We start from the raw sequence: 23,557 nt of genomic DNA, 5'->3' as shown, positions 1-23,557 counted from the left end.
TTAGCCAAATACATTTAAACTCAGATGTTCACTATTCCTGACATTTAATCCCAGTAAAAATGTCCTGTTTTAGGTCAGTTAGGATCAGCACTTTATTTAAGAATGTGAAATGTCAGAATAATAGTAGAGAGAATGATTTATTTCAGATTTGATTTCTTTCATCTAATTCCCAGTGGGTCAGAAGTTTACATACACTCAATTAGTATTTGGTAGCATTTTTTGAAGTCTTGGCGGATTTATTTAGATTTTCCCATGATGTCAAGCAAAGAGGCACTGAGTTTGAAGGTAGGACTTGAAATACATCCACGGGTACATCTCCAATTGACTCAAATGATGTAAATTAGCCTATCAGAAGCTTCTAAAGCCATGACATTTTCTGGAATTTTCCAAGCTGTTTAAAGGCACAGTCAATTTAGTGTATGTAAACTTCTGACCCACTGGATTTGTGATACAGTGAATTATAAGTGAAATAATCTGTCTGTACACTATTTTTGGAAAAATTACTTGTGTCATGTACAAAGTAGATGTCCTAACCGACTTGCCAAAACGATAGTTTGTTAACAAGAAATTTGTGGAGTTGACGAAAAATTGTTTTAATGACTCCAACCTATGTAAACTCCCGACTTCAACTGTACATACTGTACATACCTGATAAGTATGGCTGTATATGGCCGCAGTATGGCTGCAATTTGCATTGTAGACATCACAAGAACCATTAGATACACTAAGGATGCTGAGTATGTGAAACAGAATGATCTATGGCTGAGCTTTCAGCTCCAGTCTAGCATCTGATCAGTGTTTAGAGATATTAGCTTTCAAGGTATGTGCTGTGAGCCTATTGCTTTCTGCCAATTATTGTATCTTAGAGAGCGAGAGAGAGGGCAAGAGGGGATATAATTACAGCCTAAATGCAGTTCACTGACATATCCTGGATGAAACTGTGTCTCTATGTGATGTTTATTTTTCTCTGCCCAGGTCTTTCAGTAAACAACTGGTTGCCATAGAGAAAGAGTACAGTCAGGTGAGAGGACTCTCATACTACTAATGCTAAATGAGAAGCTGTGGTCAGGTGTGTGTGTGTGTTATAATGTACCCTTATATGTTCTGTACCACGTCACCCTCTCCAGTCATGGTGGGCGGTACACCCTGTGATACGACCTGCCATATCGTAGAGTGGCATATCATTGAACTAAAATTGGTTTGGAATATCTCCTGGACACTTACCTGCCCTCTCAGGGTCTGTTTTTGTTAGCATAATTTCTACAACTACTTTAACCTAAACTCTCCCAGCCCTCCCTACATTAAGGGCATTACTGGGTTAACACTGAGATGCGTGCTAAGCTAAAGGACAGAGCTACCACTCACAAGGCTATCGCAGCCATCTTTGTGGCTACGGCTGAGGACACAAACGCGTACAAGAAGTCCCTCGACGACCTCCGCAGAGCCATCAAACAGGCAAAATGACAATATCGGAACAATACCGGCTCAGACGTTCAATGTATGTGGCAGTGGCTACTGTAAATTACGGACTAGAAAGGAAGCCCGAGCCATGATCTGCCCAATGATGCTTCTCTACCAGACGAACTCAATGCCTTTTACACACACTTCGACAAAAACAACACAGAGCCCTGCATGAAGGCCCCTGCTGATCAGGAGGACTGGGGGGGATCTCTCTCCGAGGCTGACGCGAGTAAGGTTTTTAAACGGATCAACACTCGTAAGGCCGCAGGGCGTGATGTCAGGGCATGTGCAGACCAGCTGGCTGTCTTCACTGACTTTTTAAACCTCTCCTTGTAATCCCCATGTTTCAAACTGACTACCATCATTCCTTTTCCCATAAACTCTTAAGGCATCCTGCCACAATGACTACCACCCTGTAGCACTAGCATCTGTAATAATGAAGTGCTTTGAAAGGCTGGTCCTGGCACACATCAACTCTATCATCGCAGACACCCTGGACCCACTACAATTTGCGTACCACAGAAGATGCACAGAAGATGCTATCTTTATTGCACTCCACACTGCCCTCTCTCACCTTGAAAAGAGGAATACCTATGTGAGGATGCTGTTCATCAACTACAGCTCAGCGTTCAACACCATAGTGCCTTCCAACCTCGTCACCAAGCTCAGGACCCTGGGACTGAACACCTCCCTTTGCAACTGAATCTTGGACTTCTGGACGGGCCGCCCCCCAGGTGGTGAGGGTAGGCAACAACACCTCTGCCACTCTGACCCTCAACGAGCAACAGACTCCTAAACAGCTTCTATCCCCTGGCCATAAGACTGTTTTATGGCTAACAACTACTGCTCCCCCTCACACCAACGCTGTTAAAATAAATATTGATTATATTTATTACTACCACTACACTTCTGTTCATTAATTATTGATTGCCATTACCATTAGTATCTATCTAGTTATCCTGCTAATGGTCACTATTACTCCTGTTTACATATCACCATAAGTATTTATATATTCCTGCCACTTTTCAGCCCTGTTTACATGTATATCCACCTATCACTCACACACCCACCCACCACTTATGTTGCTGCCATACTGTTTACTATTATTATAATTATTTATCCTACTATCAGTCACTTTCTCCTAATCCCTACATACAGTACTCAAGTGTAGCGGTTTCAGGGCTTGTGTGGTGGATGRACGTTATGTGCCTGCGAGGTTTCTTTGTTTTTTGGCTGCCAGGGCCACAGACAGCATTGTGAAGTATTCCCCAGAGGCAGGACCAGGGGAAAACTTCTAGACTGTATCAGAACAGCTACACCTGTCTCCACTTGTAATCAGAGCCAAACTGCAGACAGGTGAAACCAATCAGTGCTTCTACTGAACCTCGCCCTGGGTTGTCTTTGTCTTTCTTTTCTTTTTTTTTGACCCTGGCAGGTGAAGGAGTAGGAGGTTATTGGAATGACAGAGCATATGGTGAAGGAGGTTTTTAAGAAAAAAGGAAATTATGATTTCAACAAGGTTTGAACCCCCAAAGACCAAGATTGGAGGACCTTCCACTGGTGACAAAGTGTTTACTCTGTTTGTTTTGAGTTTTGGTATATCAGCCATGCTGCTGTAGCCTGATAATAATAAACCGTTTTAACCCTTCAGTTGGACTGGTGGTGTGTGTTTGTGTGTGTAAACCCTGCCTTACAAAGATCTTGGCGCCGAAATCGCCACAATATCTTCCTCTCTTATTTCTCTTGTTTTTTAAAAATATATTATTTTATTAGTTATACTATTTTGATATTGAATACTTCACTGTTGGATAGTGCTTGCAAGTTAAGCTTGTCACTGTACTTGTGCATGTGACATACAACTTGAAACTACTCAAAACACTCATATTGAATGTTTTCATAGAATGTATTCAGATATTGAGTTGGTGACTTTCAGGGACCTTGGTGTTGTCTATGTCCTTAAGCAAGGCAGGGGAATACAGCACACGTTGTGCATTTGTCTCAGGAACCAGGGAAACAGTTCTAGTTGTGTCATACAGTAGTGCTGATTTCCGATTGGCTGTTTCCCCATGGAGCAATATGGATGGTGTAGGTCATTCTGTAAGATGTGCATAATAGGGTTTTTGATTATCTGATATCTTCATTAAATGACAATGGCTGTGTCTGCTTTAGATGTACTGAACTGACCTAATCCTATTAGTTTTCTAACATTGTGACTGGCTGGGTTATAGTGTAGTAACGTCCTATAGTGCCGGACTTAAGAGCATTCCTAATGAGTCTTCTATCGATTTGTTGCCATGGACATTGAACTTGCCTCTGACCATTGTGGTTTCTAGTTTGTTTCCATAGTGAAACAACTGTCCTGTTGTGCTGTTCCTGGTGTTTGTGCTTCTGGCTCTGTTGGTAGTTAGCATCAGTATTACACCTACAGAGTAGGTCTAACAGTTATAATAATTTTCACATAAACACTCAGGCAAGTATTTTCCACCCATAGACTGTGAGACTTGGTCCATCTCAGACCCTAGCACCATGGAGAATGTAGCAGGGTGGTGATGGTGAAATAAGGGCCTGTGAACCAATCCCTCCACATCTGAACATTTCAGAATAAAAGCGGTCTGTGGCTTCAGTACTACTGGTGGCTGGCCCGTAGCAGCTCTGCTATGTGATGTCTGGGTGTGAAGGAGCCAGTTTGTTTCTGAGCCAGGCTCCTGGATCAGTTCTCTGACGTCGGCAGTGAGTTCCCCTGAAACAGGAAGTGAACACTGGACAGGCCTGTTTTCACTGGGTTGTTGACTTTCCACCAAGGGTTTCGCCGGCAGAGCTTCAAGTATTGATAGCAAACCTCTGCCTTTAGCTCCAAACATCTGCAAGTTCTCCCGTACACAAAAACAAGACGTGTTTACTGTAAATTGGGCTCTGCACTTGCATTACAAACCAAATTCCTATGTATGGATTATAACAAGGTTTATAAGGTGAATTAAATACCCCTACTTGTGTGTCCAATCAACTTTAAAACATTCCTTTTTCAGGCTCCCCAGAGGCTGGCCATACAGTTCCAAAAGAAAGACTGGCAAAGAGGCAAGGAAGACTCTTTGAACTCTGGGTAACCTATAAGGAGCTTGATAGTTTGATCCCACTGCACAATGACATTTTTACTATCAGTCATTCCAACCTCCCATTTTGGTAAGACAAGATGCATGCAATGTTTCAAATGCAGATATGAAGGAAATATGTAATATACAGTGCCTTTGGAAAGTATTCATACCCCTTGACTTATTCCACATTTTGTTGTTACAGCCTGAATTCAAGATTGATTAAATAATTTAAAAAATTTGCCCATTTACACACAATACCCCATAATGAGAAAGTGAAAACATGCTCTTTTATTTCATTTATTGAAAATGAAATACAGAAATCTAATTTACATAAGTATTCACAACCCTGAGTCAACACTTTGTAGAAGAAACTTTGGCGGCGATTACATCTTTGTGTAGTCTTGGGTATGTCTGTATCGGCTTTGCACATCTGGATTTGGGGATTTTCTCCCATTCTTCCTTACAGATTTTCTCAAGCTCTGTTAAGTTGAATGGGGAGTGGGGGTGAACAGCATTCTTCAAATCTTTCCACAGATTTTCAATGAGATTCAAGTCTAGGCTTTGGCTGGGCCACTCATGGACTTTCACATTCTTGTTCTGAAGCCATTCCAGCTTTGCTTTGGCTGTATACTTGGGGTCATTGTTTTTTGTTTAAATGTAAAAATGTAAATGTCATTGTAATGTTGGAACTAAAATCTTCACTCCAGTCTGTTTGCATACTGAGCATGTTCTCATTAAGGATTTGCCTGTATTTGGCTCCATTCATTGTTCCCTATATCCATACCAGTCTTCCAGTCCCTGCTGCTGAAAAGCATCCCGTAGCATGATACTGCCACTAACATGCTTCACGGTAGGGATGGTGTTAGATGGGTGATACGCTGTGCCTGGTTTTCTCCGGACATATCGCTTTGCATTCAGGCCAAAGAGTTCCATTTTTGGCTCATCAGACCACATAACCTTTTACCTTATTCTCTGAGTCATTCATGTGCCTTTTTCTCTGGAGTGGCTTCCATCTGGCCACTCCAATAAATGCCAGATTGGTGAAGTGCTGTAGAGACTGTTGTCCTTCTGGCAGGTTCTCCCATCTCAGCTAAGGAAATCTGTAGTTTTGTCAGAGTGGTCATTGGGTTCTTGTTCACCTCCATGATCAAGGTCCTTCTTGCCCTGTTGCTCAGTTTGGTCGGACGACCAGCTCTTGGCTGCGTCTGGGAAGTTCCATACTTTTTTCCATTTCCCAATGATGGAGACCACTCTGCTCTTGGAAACTTTCAAGAGCACAGAAAATAGAAATAGTTGTATACCCTTCCCCAGAATGATGCCTTATCATAATTCTATCTCGGAAATCTACAGACAGTTCCTTGGACTTCATGGTATAGTTTTTGCTCCGACATGCGCTGTTACTGTGGGACCTTATATAGACAGGTGTGTTTCTTTCTAATTCATGTCCAAATAATTGGATTGGCAATAGGTGTACTACAATAAAATTGTAGTGACATCTCAAGGATGATCAAAGGCAATTGGATGCACCCAAGCTCCATTTGGAGCTCCATTGTCATAGCAAAGGGGTGTGAATACTTATGTAAATGAGCTATTTATGTATTTAACTTTCAATAAATGTTTAAAAAATTCTTAAAACATGTTTTCACTTTGTCATTACGAGGTATTGTGTGTAGATGGGTGAGAAAAAAACATTAATTTGATCAATTTTGAATTCAGGCTGTAACACAACAAAATGTGCAATAAGTCAAGGGGTATGAATACTATACTCTCTTCTCTAATCAGACATTCTAACATCAGGGGATGCCATAGCGCTGGTGTAATACCCTACCTTTGTGTGTGTGTGTGTGTGTTATTCCCAGGAGTGTGTTTGCTATGTGTAGGTCTCTGAGGCCACGGCACAGAGCGGACCGCGTCATCTCACGGCCGCTGACGGATATCGCTCACTCACCACTGACACTCTGAAGAAGTCAACCAAGGAGCTGAGAGCCAAAAGGGTGAGCTGAGCGGTGCAGTGGCTTATTGGAGGACACTGAAGTAATGTATGATGCAGTGCAGCCGAGTCTGAGTACCCAGCCAGATACACTACTTCGCAAAAGTAGTGTAGCGTTCATAACTGTAAATTGTCTTCATCAGGCTTCGCTAAGTTGAGAACGTTGTGTAGAGATTGTTTTGGAGTCTGTTAAAGCTTATCTACAGCTTGTACACACATTCACATCAAGCCCACTAGAATGATCTACTCCGATTAAGTACACTTATTTACACATTTTTCTCCATGTCAATGAGGAGATATTAGTTTAACAGAGTGTAGTTTACGATAGACTCCTCCATGCTTCTGGAAATGACACAATGATGTAACCATGGCACGTTGTTCTAAGCCCACAATGCATCCCCTCACATAACCATAAAACTCATTACAAGAGGTTTTCTCATGTTATACTTTCAGTTTTTCTCAAGGAGGGAAATACATTCTAACACAATCTAACACAAACAACCAAAGCCTTTCATATCCTCTATACCTTTGTAGACAAGGCAACAAATTGATCACTTACTGAGGACTTCCTCTCAATCTTTATGCTACTCTGAGGTAGTTGTTGTTAATGGCAGATAATCAAACAAAGCAGGGATGTGAGTTACTCATTAGTCTTGAAAAGATTGTGATCTAATGGTTACTATTGGAGCGGTGGAGAACCCTAGAAAACCCATCACACTATCACAGCTTAGACCTCCACATGCTACATGCACTTGTCACGCCCTGACTTGAGTTATATTTGTTTTCTTTAATTTTTGGTTAGGTCAGGGTGTGACAAGGGTGGTTTATTTAGTTTTTGTATTGTCTAGGGGTTTTTGTCTTGTCTAGGGTTTTTGTTTATCTATGGGTATTTTTTATGGTCTAAACCTATCGTTTGTAGGTTTATGGTGGCCTGAATTGATTCCCAATCAGAGACAGCTGTTTCTCGTTGTCTCTGATTGGGGAGCCTATTTAGGTTGCCATTTTCCATGTTGGTTTTGTGGGTAGTTGTTTTCTGTTTAGTGTGAGTACCTGACAGAACTGTTGCGTTTTGTTCCACTTTTGTTTTTTGTTTCAAGTGTTCAGGTTATAATAAACATCATGAACACGTACCACGCTGCGCTTTGGTCTACTCCTTCTTCCTCAGACGAACATCGTTACAGCACTGTTAAACTATGTACAGTATTTGTCATTTAATACACATAAAGTGTAAATGCAGTAAACTCGTTTTACTGTGGATATAGATACTTTTGTACCTGTTTCCTCCAGCATCTTCCTGTGGATGTATTTCAAGGCCTACATGGGAAAATCAAAAGAAATCAGCCAAGAACTCAGAAAAACAATTCTAGACCTCCACAAGTCTGGTTCATCCTTGCGAGCAATTTCCAAATGCGTGAAGGTACCACGTTCATCTGTACAAACAATAGTATGCAAGTATAAACACCATGGGACCACGCAGCCGTCATTCTGCTCAGGAAGGAGACGCGTTCTGTCTCCTAGAGATGAACGTACTTTGGTGCAAAAAGTGCAAATCAATCCCAGAACAACAGCAAAGGACATTGTGAAGATGCTGGAGGAAACAGRTACAAAAGTATTTATATCCTCAGTAAAATGAGTCCTATATCGACATAACCTGAAAGGCCGCTCAGCAAGGAAGGAGCCACTGCTCCAAAACTGCCATAAAAAAATCCAGACTACGGTTTGCAACTGGACATAGTGACAAAGATCGTACTTTTTGGAGAAATGTCCTCTGGTCTGATGAAACAAAAGTATAACTGTTGGGCCATAATGACCATCGTCATGTTGCTGGGGTGGCAGCATCATGTTGTGGGGGTGCTTTGCTGCTGGAGGGACTGGTGCACTTCACAAAATAGATGGCATCATGAGGTAAGAAAATTATGTGGATATATTGAAGCAACATCTCAAGACATCAGACAGGAAGTTAAAGCTTGGTCCCAAATGGGTCTTCCAAATGGACAATGACCCCAAGCATACTTCCAAAGTTGTGGCAAAATGGCTTAAGGACAACAAAGTCAAGGTATTGGAGTGGCCATCACAAAGCCCTGACCTCAATCCTATAGAAAATGTGTGGGCAGAACTGAAAAAGCGTGTGTGAGCAAGGAGGCCTACAAACCTGACTCAGTTACACCAGCTCTGTCAGGAGGAATGGGCCAATGTAACAGTATAGCTTCCATCCCTCTCCTCGCCCCTACCTGGGCTCGAGCCCTACCTGGGCTCTGCACACATCAACAACAGTCACCCACGAAGCATCGTTACCCATCGCGCCACAAAAGCCTTGCAGAGCAAGGGGAACAACTACTTCAGGTCTCAGAGTGAGTGACGTCACCGATTGAAAAGCTATTAGCGCGTACCACCGCTAACCATTTCACATCGGATACACTCACCCCCCGTTTGACCTCCTCCTTTTCCGCAGCAACCAGTGATCCGGGTCAACAGCATCAATGTAACAGTATAGCTTTCGTCCGTCCCCTCGCCCGACCCGGGCTCGAACCAGGGACCCTCTGCACAACTGACACCCACGAAGCATCGTTACCCATCGCGCCACAAAAGCCGCGGCCCTTGCAGAGCAAGGGGAACAACTACTTCAGGTCTCAGAGCGAGTTGACGTCACCGATTGAAATGCTGATTAGCGCACACCACCGCTAACTACATAGCCATTTCACATCGGTTACACCAACATTCACCCAACTTATTGTGGAAGCTTGTGGAAGGCTACCCGAAACGTTTGACCGAAGTTAAACAATTTAAAGGCAATGCTACCAAATACTAATGAGTGTATGTAAACTTCTGACCAACTGGAGGATGTGATGAAAGAAATAAAAGCTGAAATAAATCATTCTCTCTACATTATTCTGAAATTAGTGGTGATATAGTGGTATCCTAACTGACCTAAGACAGGGAATTTTTACTAGGATTAAATGTCAGGAAATGTGAAAAACTGAGTTTAAATGTATTTGGCAAGGTGTATGTAAACTTCCGACTTCAACTGTGTTAATTATATATATATATAACTCAGCAAAAAAAAGAAACTTTCCTTTTTTCAGGACCCTGTCTTTCAAAGATAATTAATAAAAAATCAAAATAACTTCACAGAGTCTTCATTGTAAAGGGTTTAAACACTGTTTTCCCATGCTTGTTCAATGAACTATAAATAATTAATGAACATACACCTGTGGAATGGTTAAGACACTAACAGCTTACAGGAGGTACGGCAATAAGGTCACAGTTATGAAAACTTAGCACACTAAAGAGGCCTTTCTACTGACTCTGAAAAACACCAAAAGAAAGATGCCCAGGGTCCCTGCTCATCTGCGTGAACGTGCCTTAGGCATGCTGCAAGGAGGCATGAGGACTGCAGATGTGGCCAGGGCAATAAATTGCAATGTTCGTACTGTGAGACGCCTAAGACAGCGCTACAGGGAGACAGGACAAACAGCTGATCGTCCTCGCAGTGGCAGACCACGTGTAACAACACCTACACAGGATCAGTACATCCGAACATCACACCTGCAGGACAGTTACAGGATGGCAACAACAACTGCCCGAGTTACACCAGGAACGCACAATCCCTCCATCAGTGCTCAAAGTGTCTGCAATAGGCTGAGAGATGCTGGACTGAGGGCTTGTAGGCCTGTTGTATGACAGGTCCTCACCAGACATCACCGGCAACAACGTTGCCTATGGGCACAAACCCACCGTCGCTGGACCAGACAGGACTGGCAAAAAGTGCTCTTCACTGACGAGTCGCAGTTTTGTCTCACCAGGGGTGATGGTCGGCTTCGCGTTTATCGTCTTAGGAATGAGTGTTACACCGAGGCCTGTACTCTGGAGCGGGATCGAATTTGGAGGTGGAGGGTCCATTGGACTCTGGAGCGGTGGAAACACATCTGGCAGGCCGATGGATGAATCTGGGTGTGGTGGATGCCAGGAGAACGCTACCTGCCCCAATGCATAGTGCCAACTGTAAAGTTTTGTAAAGGAGGAATAATGGTCTGTGACTAATTTTCATCTTTCGGGCAAGGCCCCTTAGTTCCAGTGAAGGGAAGTCTTAACGCTACAGCATATAATGACATTCTAGACGATTCTGTGATTCAAACTTTGTGGAAGGCCCTTTCCTGTTTCAGCATGATAAAGCCCCTGTTCACAAAGCGAGGTCCATACAGAAATAGTTTGTCGATCGGTGTGGAAGAACTTGACTGGCCTGCACAGAGACTGACCTCAACCCCATCGAACACCTTTGGGATGAATTGGAACGCTGACTGCGAGCCAGGCCTAATCGCCCAACATCAGTGCCCTACCTTATTAATGCTCTTGTGGCTTAATGGAAGCAAGTTTCCGCAGCAATGTTCCAACATCTAGTGGAAAGCCTTTCCAAAAGAGTGGAGACTGTTATAGCAGCAACGGGGGGACCAACTCCATATTAATGCCCATGATTTTGGAATGAGATGTCCGACGAGCAGGTGTCCACATACTTTTGGTGATGTAGTGTAAAACCATATCTATTTTTGATTGATCTTCCCACCAATGATACTCTTACTCTAGGCCTGTTTTTCCCCCAGCTTATTGCCTTAAATGAATGCTGCTTCCCACTGTACCATAGTTAGGGAGTTCAACATCTGAGAGGGAGCAGGTAATGGGATGTTAGATGTTATGTAAACCTGTAGTTATTGCATTCTAGATGTTCAGATACGCACTTGAAGTGTATATTTTATGTCAATTGATCATAATCTATAATAATGGCAATACGAGTCTTGCTATTATTATTTCTATCACGTCCTCATCTGACCTTTTTCAGATCCAAGAAGTGTGACCATGGATTTTTCCATTTAGTACAGGCTTGCAGAAAAATGTGTTCAAAGGTAGGCTACGTAATGTAGTCTGACACACATGCAAGTGTGTACAGGCCGAAGTACCCCACCACCACCACCGCATAAATGTCACCTGGCTAGTTGCTACACATACAGTGCCTTCGGAAAGTATTCAGACCCCTTAACTTTTTCCACATTGTGTTACGTTACAGCCTTATTCTAAAATGTATTTTTTTTWAAAATTAATCCTCAGCGGTCTGCACACAATACCCCATAATAACGAAGCAAAAAACAGGTTTTTATAAATGTTTGCAAATGTAAAAAACAGATACCTTATTTACAGTATTCAGACCCTTTGCTATGAGACTCGAAATTGAGCTCAGGTGCATCCTGTTTCCATTGGTCATCCTTGAGATGTTTCTGCAACTTGATTAAAGTCCACTTGTGGTAAATTCAATTGATATGATTTGGAAAGGCACACACCTGTCTATATAAGATCCCACAGTTGACAGTGCATGTCAGTGCAAAAACCAAGCTGTGAAGTCGAAGGAATTGTCCGTAGAGCAGGATTGTGTCAAGGATCTGGGAAAGGGTCCCAAAACATTTCTGCAGCATTGAAGGTCCCCAAGAACACAGTGGCCTCCATCATTCTTAAATGGAAGAAGTTTGAAACCACCAAGACTCTTCCTAGAGCTGACCGCCCGGCCAAACTGAGCAGTTGGGGGAGAAGGGCCTTGGTCAGGGAGGCGACCAAGAACCCGATGGTCACTCTGACAGAGCTCTAGAGTTCCTCTGTGGAGATGGGAGAACCTTCCAGAAAGGGACATGACAGCCTGCTTGGAGTTTGCCAAAAGGCACCTAGAGACTCTCAGACCATGAGAAACAAGATTCTCTGGTCTGATGAAACCAAGATTTTACTCTTTGGCCTGAATGCCAAGCGTCACATCTGGAGGAAACCTGGCACCATCCCTACGGTGAAGCATGGTGGTGGCAGCATCATGCTGTGGGGATGTTTTTCAGCGCCAGGGACTGGGAGACTAGTCAGGATTGAGGCAAAGATGAACAGAGAAAAGTACAGATAGTTCCTTGATGAAAATCTGCTCCAGAACGCTCAGGACCTCAGACTGGGGCGAGGGTTCACCTTCCAACAAGAAAACGACCATAAGCACACAGCCAAGACAACGGAGGACTGGCTTCGGGACATGTCTCTGAATGTCCTTGAGTGGCCTAGCCAGAGCCCGGACTTGAACCCGATCGAACATCTCTGAAGAGACCTGAAAATAGCTGTGCAGAAACGCTCCCCATCCATCCTGACAGAGCTTGAGAGGATCTGCAGATAAAAATAGGAAAAACTCCCCAAATACAGGTGTGCCAAGCTTGTAGCGTCATACCCAAGAAGACTCGAGGCTGTAATCGCTGCCAAAGGTGCTTCAACAAAGTACTGTGTAAAGGGTCTGAATAATTATGTAAATGTTATATTTCCGTTTTTTAAATTTTTAATTTTGCTTTGTCATTATGGGGTACTGTGTGTAGATTGATGATGTTAGGTTCTAAATAACAGGGTAAAAACTGACGGATAACATTAAAAGCTCAAACCAAGTTTATTCACGTAAAAGGTGAACAGACAAAGACATGTTTCCCCCAGCACGAGTATATATACCCCAATTTGGGTGAAGTATCCTCCTACTCTCTAAACATTACATCTTTATTGCTAGGCAAGACGTTTAGTGATGCAGGCAATAAACTGTTCCTTCTCCCTTAATGTGACCTGACCTGACCTCGGCTCTCATTCCTCACTAACCACCTCTCTCCACCCTTATCAGTGACTGCAACCATGTGATTGCTTTTCCTTTACTCAGTACATTCGAAGCTTAATTGCCTCGAGCATATACTGTACAATCCTCCTACAGATAACCATTAACTTCTGGTGTAGAAACCAGACTATGGCTCTCTTCATTTCCATAGGACACCTGATAATTAACCCTATTTCAAGTTTAGAAGTCAAAAGCCATCAATGAGGGATAAAAAATATTTAATACATTTTAGAATAAGGCTGTAACCTAACAAAATGTGGAAAAAGTCAAGGGGTCTGAATACTTTCCGAAGGCACTGTAGAGTACACCAGGGGCACAACTTTGGTTTTAGAACTGGAGAGGACATAACATACATGTATACATTTATTTTATTTTATCCAGTCTGATAAACACTCCAGACCGCATACCCGACAACTTGGAGGCGTGCTCATGGTCCTAAAGCACACCGTTGCCTCGTTTTGTATCACATTCCAGTGATAAAACTGGGGGGACAAAAATGTATCTGGGGGACCCCATCCCCAGTGAAAGTTGCACCTTTGGAGTACAAATATTTCCAAAAGGTTAAAGGATTGCGATCGGTTATATGCTTTACTATGTAGAAATGTCTTCAATAAAGCATGTACGAATAATGTAGTTGAGTTTTTAAATATTGTACTCTACTTAGACACCTGACATTTTGCCTTTTGATTAACTGTAATATTAGAATTTATTGCAAAATGGAGCACATTTTATAATCTACTCACTCCTCCCTGTTGCCCTTGTCCAGCTGAATGACAAGCAGAGAGAGTATGACCAGAGACTGACAGAGGTGCGTAATGAGTACCTTCCATCAAATCCCCTCACCAGTACTTCTACACTGCAGAGCTGACTGCCATCATGAGGGTAAGACCACCTGGCATCTCCTAACTTCATACTGTCTCTCTGGATTCTCATCATGGGCTGTTGTCTTAGGTATATTAGATGGGCTCTTATAGGAATGAGCACTTTGCATAGTCTGCACTCTCAGACGTTCCTCCTATCACTGAAAAAAAAACATTCCTTCATGTGTATGAGATAGCTCTTAAATCATTTCCTGTCTGTGGTTGTCTTAGCTGTAGAGCTCAAATGTTTTCTATTCACTTTTTGCCTTTGCAAAGTAATGATGTGAGTCAAACGTTCAGCTCAGCAGAAAACATTAATTTAAGGGTTATTTTCCCCACAGAACATTCATAACACCACAATCTACTTGAATGTGCCTCTTCATCTCTCACTCAAGGGAAATCTCTCTGTGACTCAACTCTTATTATTGCAGTAACAAATGCAATTCATTATGAATCAGTTGATTAAAATCCTCTCAAGTGAATTTCCCCCTCAAAACACCTCTGATTTTGTCTGGCATGAGGGCTTCGGCCATAACCCCAGCTGTCACTTCTGCCTTTTACCCAACAGAGACTGGACGGCGACCTGTATGACCAAATCCGAGAGAACTTCACTCTGCTGTGCTGCACAGATATCGACACCTGCCAGTCCACGCACAGCGACTTTAGCGAGATCTGCGAGGACTCCACCAAGGTGAGGTCAGGCGTGGGACCCACTGAAGCTCTTCTCACAGTAAAACCCTCCACGGACAGTAGTCCCTCTCTTATGCCAAGAGCTGTGACATTTCTCACTTGGGCACCGCTGACGGTGGCCAGGCAGAATGTTCTGTTCTGTGGGAGTCAGTTGGTTGTTTTTCCTCCTTGAGTCCCCGGCCTTCACCAGAACGGCCGGCTTTCACTTCCAGGTTGCCCCTAAAGACAAGGTGTGGCTCGCTTTGATACCACTCTCCTTGGTTACCATGTAAACACCATTATATGATAATTAATATCCACAAAGCTGTTTTGATAAAAGCCTGATTGTTGGTGAAAATGTTTATTCATTTTCATGGAGTGAATGATCCTTTGTGTGTGAAATAATCCCAGCTTCACCTCTCCTGTTCTTCCTAAAGGTGTGCATTCTGAATCAATAGAGCTCCAGGACTGACCATCCATGATATCAACATTATAGTGTTTTGAGGCTACACAGTGTTTGTTTACATTTACATTGTTTACAAACAAGCGTATATTTTGGGTTCTGATGGGTACCCAAACGGGTGGGATAGTTGAACTAAGCTCATGAGGCATTTGTAAGTTATATTCTTCAGGAATCAATGGGTATATATCATTCATTTATAAGTCGAAATTGATGTAGCGACTAAGCTTTAAGCAGGCTCTATTAACAGACCAGAGTTCCTCTTTTATTCACCCGTGTTAGCCTTCTGCAGAGGTGGACTAAGTTATTTTATGCTATGTGAGTGGTGTGTGTGATGAAGAAAGAAACGAAGGCTGCATCATGTGTCCTAGGCCTATAGCCAAGCCTCTGCAGATGCAGGATGCTTTGTACTACTAGATCCCTTTTGTAGATCTAATGGCAGGGCTCTCTTCTCCGCTCTGCCTGGCCCATTGTGGCAGGTGGGTGCCCTGTATCTGTATCCGAATGGAATGCGTGAGTCACTGTCTACTTCCCACATCACACAAGGACAAATGCAAATGCTGCTGGCACCATGAGTCAGTTGGCACTGTTCATTCAATCCACACACCTCACCCACCTCCTCCTGCTGTTGTCTTTGTCTTAAAAAATGGATATCAAGATTTTGCTGTGGCCTGGAAAACCATGTTTCTTTACTTTACTTTACGGGACAGACGTTGGGTTTAGGAAGAATAATGCAGACAATATGCTGCTAATATTAATCTAGTATGATGCTAATGCCCACCCCAGATGTCCTTGTTGACTACAACCCTTTCTTTGCTGTGCCGTATAATGATGAAATCTATAATCCTTAATTGGTGAAACTGCCACATCCATTTGGGATATTACAGCAACAAAGAAGTTACAGCAAACAACAAACACTGTCGTCGTCGTTGTCGTCCCCCTTCAGACATCACTGCACGTGTGATTTTTTTTACCACTCTGCCGGACACTCCTCTCTTCTGATTAATCAACAAAACAATAACAAAGGTGCTGGGGCGAACAGTGGTGCTGTTTCTCCAAATGCAGATTCCATCTTTAAGGTGTTGATGTATTATGTCTGAGGTGTGACAGTGTGTTAGGTGTGGCTGTAAAAGGGATGACTGAGTAAAATCAATCTGGTACAAAGTGCCTGTGAGAGACGTGTGGGAGGGGTGACGGGTGGTAGAAAGGTGCATGTGTGTGTGTCCAGGTTAGCCAGGAGTCCAGGCTGGCGAGCACCGCCATGACCCAGGCAGACGAGTAGCTAGAGAGGGACAGGAGGCTGAGCGAGGCACATATGTCCAACGAAGACATCTCAGAGAGCGAGTCTGAGTTTACAGACTTTGACGAATATGATAAATATGGTGACGCTTTCATTGATTCAACTTTGTGCTCGATGCCGTGCGGATACCCCTTGGCTTGCAGGGTTCTCTACAGCTATCAGGTGAGAATATCATAACTTACTGTTTTGGAAATGAAAGCGTGCAAAGTCAATATTACAGGAATGGGATTTTAGTCTCAGGTTTTATAGTGCGCAACTGGCCCCGCCCATCTTCTTGTAGGCCTGCTAAGAGATGAGCCTATCAATCACAGAGGGGGAGGAGCTTCAGGTGATAGAGGATGGAGACATGGAGGACTGGCTGAAGGTAAAGGACAGGTTTCTCTCTGGCTGCGCCACAGATGGCAGCCTATTCTCTATATATTGTGCACTATTTTTGACCAGAGGCCTATGGGCTAATAGGGTGCCATAGAGGAAATAGGTTGCCATTTAGGAYGCATCTTATGCCTCAATGAACAGTGCTATTTCCTGTAGCAGTCAGTTGGTCCCATACATTTACTACAGTACATTTACTCTCTACCAAACTGCTGCAGTCTCCCCACATCTTGTTTATACTCAGCACAGAGTAAATACACTACTGCTCTTCCTGTGTGAGAAAGAGGTACTATGTCGCAACCTCATCCTTTGAAAAATATTGAGATGCCATAATTGAATTAAAAGACTATTATACTAGCTTACTTTACACATCTATGAAGTCAAACTCTACCTGACTACACTATCCATAAAGCCATGTTTTGTTCACCTAATGTCAAAATAAAGCCCTAATTTTGAGCATCACTGCATGTGTGCTCTTTTTGCAGGCCCATAATGCAGCAGGCCAGGTTGGCTATGTCCCTGAGAGTTACCAGCAGTTCCTGTTGTCCCTAGCAGAAGGCTCCTCTGCCTACCTTAAGCTGGGCATCCCTGGTCCCCAGCAGGACTGGTCCTTGTACAGCTCCGGCTCTTCATCAGAACACTCCAAGAAGGTGCAGGGACGCTTCCCTCACTCTGGGGGTTAGTAGAAGCTCTCCTCTCTTAAGAATCATCACTAAACAATAACCAGAAAGCCAGTTCCTCTCTCCCACCTCTGAATGTTTGTGAGATGATTCACCAAATTCCAGGTTCAATGTGTAATTGATATTACTGTGTCTCCATCTTGTTTATCATTGGTCATGTAAACAACGTTTTCCCATGTATTATTGTCTCTCATTTCCGAGTGTGGGTGTGCTCTGTGATGCAAGTTTGGCGTGGGCACTGAATGAGTACCAGGGCCAGGGTGCAGAGGAGCTGACCTTCCTAGAAGTGGCGGTCATCAGACTGCTGCGTTACCACCAGGGAGAGGTGGAGGACAGCTTCCGGGAGGAAGAGCTGGATGGACGTGTAGGGGTCTTCCCTTCTCTGGTGGTGGAGCTGTTGGGAGACATGAGGGAGAGGTGAGAGATCTGGTTAACACTCTGAAAGAGACATTGTCGTCAAATGTACCTTCAATAAAAGCATACAAGGGTTGATGAGAAAGAAAGCTCTGAACAGTACGGATGTGGTCTAATTGTGTGGTGTGCCACCTTGTGGCATATTGTTGTAGTACTGTACAACACATTCCATAAGACTAGTCAGGTGATAGAAGATTAATCTCTGCAGAGAGAATTGGAGGATGTTGAAAGAAATCTCTGCATTCTCTACTCAAGGGGATTATCGGATGTTGTTTTTATGATCTGAAGTCCCATTGTTTCGACATTCCATTCCGCATCATTCACACCCCTACTCTTCCTCCGTTCTCTCCACCCATTCCTATCTCTGGAACACTCTGCGGTCTCTTCTGCTCCTCACCTGGCCCTGGGTCCTGGTCTGTAAACAGTACACCTCCTAGAGATCTGGAGGACAGGTTGCAAGCTGCTGTCCCACTGGAAATACAGAGGCTGTCAGACAGCAAGGCAGGTGGGGATTCACACTCTCAGTCATTATACCTCATAGACTTCAAAGACTTCATAGACTTCGTTATCAAGGAACAGTACCGTGCAAGTGCTTGAATATCAAGCCGATTATTAAGAAGTGGAAGGTGTAATGCACCACAAAGACCCTGCCTAGATCAGGCAATTCCTCCAAACTGGATGACCAAGCAAGTAGGAGACTGATCAGAGAGGCTAACAAGAGTCCAAAGGCACCCTTGAAAGAGCTGCGTGTGTGCATGTGACGACAATATCCCAAGCATGTATGTTAGGGTGGCGAGAAGGAAGCCATTACATCAAGAAAGCCCACGTTGAATCCCGTTTGAAGTAAGCAAAAAAAGACTTGGGAGATTATGTAGCCATGTGGCAAAAACGTTTGTGGTCTGACAAAACAAAAATGCAAAGCGTTACAAACCCAGCATGGCACATCACCCAAAGAACACCATACCTACTGTGAAGCATGGTGGTGGCAGTATCATGTTATGGGGATGTTTTCTGGGGCACTTATCAGGATAGAAGGGGTAATTAATTGAGCAATGTACAGAAAAGTCCTTGAGGAAAACCTGCTGCCCTCTGCAAGAAAGCTGAAACTCGACGGAAGTTCACCTTTCAGCATGACAACGACCCGAAGCATACAGCCAAAGCTACGGTGGAGTGGCTAAGGAATAAAAAGGTAAATGTCCTTGAGTGGCCAATCAGAGCCCCGACCTAAATCCAATAGAACATTTGTGGCATGACTTGAAGATTGCTGTCCATCAACGCTCCTCAAGGAACTTGACATAGCATGAACAGTTTTGTAAAGAAGAATGACCAAATATTGCCAAATCTACAGTAGGTGTGCAAAGTTGATAGAGACCTAGTTCAACAGACGCTCAGCTGTAATTGGTGCCAAAGGTGCTTCCACCAAGTATTTACTCAGGGGGGGGTGGAGACTTATCCAATTATGATATTTCTGTTTTGTATTTTTTATATTTTTTCACAATAACAAAAAAATCCCCAAAAGTGTGTAGTATGGTGTGGGTAGATGAGTGGGGGAAAATCCTTATTTTAATGCCTGAAACTCTGAGGCACTGACACAATAAAATGTGAAAAAGATTCAACGAATGTAGACTTACTATAGGCACTGTATGTATTTGCTTATGATCAAATACGGAATTATTTCTGATCCTGTAGAAATGTGCAGTATTGTGGTTAAAGTGAACTTGTGCCTAATCTTTTTACCTTATACTGTAACGGCGGGTGAGTGAAATGAGTGAGGAGTCAAATGCAGAGAGCGAAATGAACGGGAAAACGCTTTAATGTCCTTCAAAAACGTAACAGGTCCAAACATGGGTGAATGCCCAAAACACTGGCGCTAAACAAACCCCAAACCTCGTTACAAACACTGGACAGGGAAAAACCCAAAACAAGACACGATACATCACCAAACGTAACAACCAATAAGCCCGCACAAACATTAGCGGGCAAAACGAACCTAAATAACACCCATCCCAAAACCCCAACAAGGAACAGGTGAAAACAATTAGGCAGAAATAAACGAAAAGGAAAAAGGGATCGGTGGCAGCTAGTAGACCGGCGACGACGACCGCCGAGCGCCACCCGAACAGGAAGGGGAGCCACCTTCGGTGGTATTCGTGACAGTACCCCCCCCCCCCTGACGCGCGGCCCCCGCAGCGCGCCGACACCGGCCTCGGGGACGACCCCGGGGACGAGGTGCAGGGTGATCCGGATGGAGGCGATGGAATTCCCTTAGTATAGTTGGATCCAATATATCCCCCACCGGGACCCAGCACCTCTCCTTCGGCCCGTACCCCTCCCAGTCCACGAGGTACTGCAGGCCCCTCACCCGGCGTCTGGAGTCCAGAATGGACCGCATCGTGTACGCCGGGGACCCCTCGATGTCCAGAGGGGGCGGAGGGACCTCCGGAACCTCACCTTCCTACATGGGACCAGCTACCACCGGCCTGAGGAGAGACACATGAAACGAGGGGTTAATACGATAATACGAAGGAAGTAACAATCGATAACACACCTCGTTTATTCTCCTCAGGACTTTAAATGGCCCTACACACTGCGGACCCAGCTTCCGGCAGGGCAGGCGGAAGGGCAGGTTTCGGGTCGAGAGCCAGACCCTACTGCGGTGACGGTCAGCGCTCTTCTTCTGCCGTCCAATCGCCTGACGCAATGACTCCTGGACGGCTCTCCAGGTCTCCTTAGAGCGCTGCACCCACTCCTCCACCGCAGGAGCCTCGGTCTGGCTCTGATGCCATGGTGCCAGAACCGGCTGGTACCCCAACACACACTCAAATGGTGACATGTTGGTAGAGGAGTGGCTTAGTGAGTTCTGGGCCATCTCTGCCCAGGGGATGTATCTTGMCCACTCCCCTGGCCGGTCCTGGCAATACGACCGCAGAAACCTACCCACCTCCTGGTTCACTCTCTCCACCTGCCCATTACTCTCCGGGTGATAACCCGAGGTCAGGCTGACCGAGACCCCCAGACGCTCCATAAACGCCTTCCATACTCTGGACGTGAACTGGGGACCCCGATCAGAAACGATATCCTCGGGCACCCCGTAGTGCCGGAAGACATGGCTGAATAGTGCCTCCGCAGTCTGCAGGGCCGTACGGAGACCGGGCAACGGGATAAGACGGCAGGACTTAGAGAACCGATCCACAATGACCAGGATCGTCGTGTTCCCCTGAGACAGGGGAAGATCAGTAAGAAAATCCACCGATAGATGGGACCACGGCCGTTGTGGAACGGGGAGGGGTTGTAATTTCCCTCGAGGCAAATGCCTAGGAGCCTTACTCTGGGCGCACACCGAACAGGAGGAGACATAGAATCGCACGTCTCTCACCAAGGTAGGCCACCAGTACTTCCCTCTAAGACTACGCACCGTCCTCGAAATACCCGGGTGACCTGACGAGGGTAGACTATGAGCCCATCGAATCAATTGATCATGAACAGCGAGCGGCACGTACCTACGACCCTCCGGGCACTGTGGAGGCGCAGGTTCCTCCCTTAGTGCCCGCTCGATGTCCGCGTCCACCTCCCATACTACCGGTGCTACCAGCTTGGCAGCCGGAATGATGGGAGTAGGATCGATGGACCGGTCATCAGTGTCGTATAGGCGGGACAGCGCGTCGGCCTTAGTATTGAGGGAACCTGGTCGATACGAGATCGTAAAACGAAATCGGGTGAAATACATGGCCCACCTTGCCTGACGAGGATTCAGTCTCCTAGCTGATCGGATATACTCCAGGTTACGGTGGTCAGTCCAGATGAGGAAAGGGTGCTTAGCCCCCTCAAGCCAGTGTCTCCACACCTTCAGAGCCTTAACCATGGCCAACAACTCCCTATCCCCCACATCATAATTCCGCTCCGCTGGCCCGAGCTTCTTCGAAAAAAAAACACAGGGGCGGAGCTTCGGTGGCGTACCCGAGCGCTGGGAGAGCACAGCCCCAACCCCAGCCTCGGATGCGTCCACCTCAACTATGAACGCCAAAGAAGGGTCAGGATGCGCCAACACTGGCGCGTCGGTGAACAGCGCCTTCAAACGACGGAAAGCTCCGTCCGCCTCTGCTGACCACTGCAAGCGCACCGGGCCCCCCTTCAGCAGTGAGGTAATAGGGGCCGCCACCTGACCAAAACCCCGGATAAACCTCCGGTAGTAATTGGAAAACCCTAAGAACTGCTGCACCTCCTTTACCGTGGTCGGAGTCGGCCAATTACGCACGGCCTTGACGCGGTCACCCTCCATTACCACCCCCGAGGTGGAAATGCGATAACCCAGGAAGGAAACGGCTCGTTTGGAAAACTCACATTTCTCTGCCTTCACGTACAGGTCATGCTCCAGCAGTCGCCCAAGAACCTTGCGCACCAGAGACACATGCTCGGCGCGTGTAGCGGAGTAGATCAAGATGTCGTCAATATACACCACTACACCCTGTCCGTGCAGGTCTCTGAGAATCTCATCAACGAAGGATTGAAAGATGGCTGGAGCATTCTTTAACCCGTACGGCATCTCCCTCCCGAATACGCACCAGATTATACGCGCTCCTGAGGTCCAATTTCGTGAAGAATCGCGCCCCGTGAAATGATTCCACCGCCGTAGCGATGAGAGGTAGTGGGTAACTAAAACCCACAGTGATGGAATTTAGACCTCGATATTCAATACACGGACGCAAACCACCCTCCTTTTTCTTCACAAAAAAGAAACTTGAGGAGATGGGTGACATGGAGGGCCGAATGTACCCCTGTCCCAGAGCCTCCGTGACATATGTCTCCATAGCCAACGTCTCCTCCTGGGACAACGGATACACGTGACTCCTGGGGAGTGCAGCTTTTACCTGGAGGTTTATCACGCAATCCCCCTGTCGATGGGGTGGTAATAGGGTCGCCTTCCTCTTACTGAAGGCGATAGCCAAATCGGCATACTCAGCAGGAATGCGCACGGTGGAAACCTGGTCTGAACTCTCCACTGTTGTCGCACCGATGGAAACTCCTGCCTGAACACTCATCAGACCACCCCTGGAGAGCTCCTTGTCTCCACGAAATAGTAGGATTGTGAATAGCCAGCCAGGGAATCCCCAGCACCACCGGAAACGCAGGTGAATCGATAAGGAACAGACTAATCCGCTCCTTATGATTCCCCTGCGTCATCATCTCCAGAGGAATTGTGGCTTCCCTGACCAGCCCTGACCCTAACGGTCGACTGTCTAAGGAGTGCACGGGGAAGGGTGGGTCTACCTTGACTAACGGAATACTCAACCTCTGGGCGAATCCGCGATCTATAAAATTCCCCGCTGCGCCTGAATCGACTAGCGCCTTATGCTGGAGAGGGGAAAAACCTCAGAAAACAGATTAACAAAAACATGTGACCAACAGGAAGCTCTGGGAGAGTGTGGTGCTGACTCACCTGGGGTGACCGAGGAGTGTTCTGCCTGCCCTCTCGACTCCTAGATGGACTCCTCCAGCACCGACCGGAAGTGTGCCATCTCCGGCCACACTGGGTACAGGAGGAGCCTCCTCCTCCGGTCTCCCTAGACGCAGCCCCTCCTAGCTCCATAGGAATGGGAG

At 45.4% G+C, this 23,557-nt stretch overlaps 1 protein-coding gene and 1 pseudogene across 1 annotated transcript in view; one reads left to right on the top strand and one right to left on the bottom strand.

The window, feature by feature from the left end:
• The first annotated feature begins 1,329 nt into the window (after positions 1-1,329).
• Positions 1,330-18,556, top strand: LOC139027841 (F-BAR and double SH3 domains protein 1-like; annotated as a pseudogene).
• A 1,178-nt stretch (positions 18,557-19,734) lies between these two features.
• Positions 19,735-23,557, bottom strand: part of LOC111965350 (coagulation factor V-like) — a 27,990-nt gene continuing 24,167 nt past the window's right edge. Inside the window, exon 6 of the transcript XR_011480052.1 lies at positions 19,735-20,439. The gene's annotated coding sequence lies outside the window, so the exon portion shown is untranslated. The remainder of the gene's footprint in view (positions 20,440-23,557) is intronic.

The sequence above is a fragment of the Salvelinus sp. IW2-2015 genome, linkage group LG6.1 (assembly GCF_002910315.2).
Source record: "Salvelinus sp. IW2-2015 linkage group LG6.1, ASM291031v2, whole genome shotgun sequence".
NCBI lineage: Eukaryota > Metazoa > Chordata > Actinopteri > Salmoniformes > Salmonidae > Salvelinus > Salvelinus sp. IW2-2015.
Note: the sequence above shows the minus strand (reverse complement) of the source record. Positions and strands in the feature narration are given on the sequence as shown.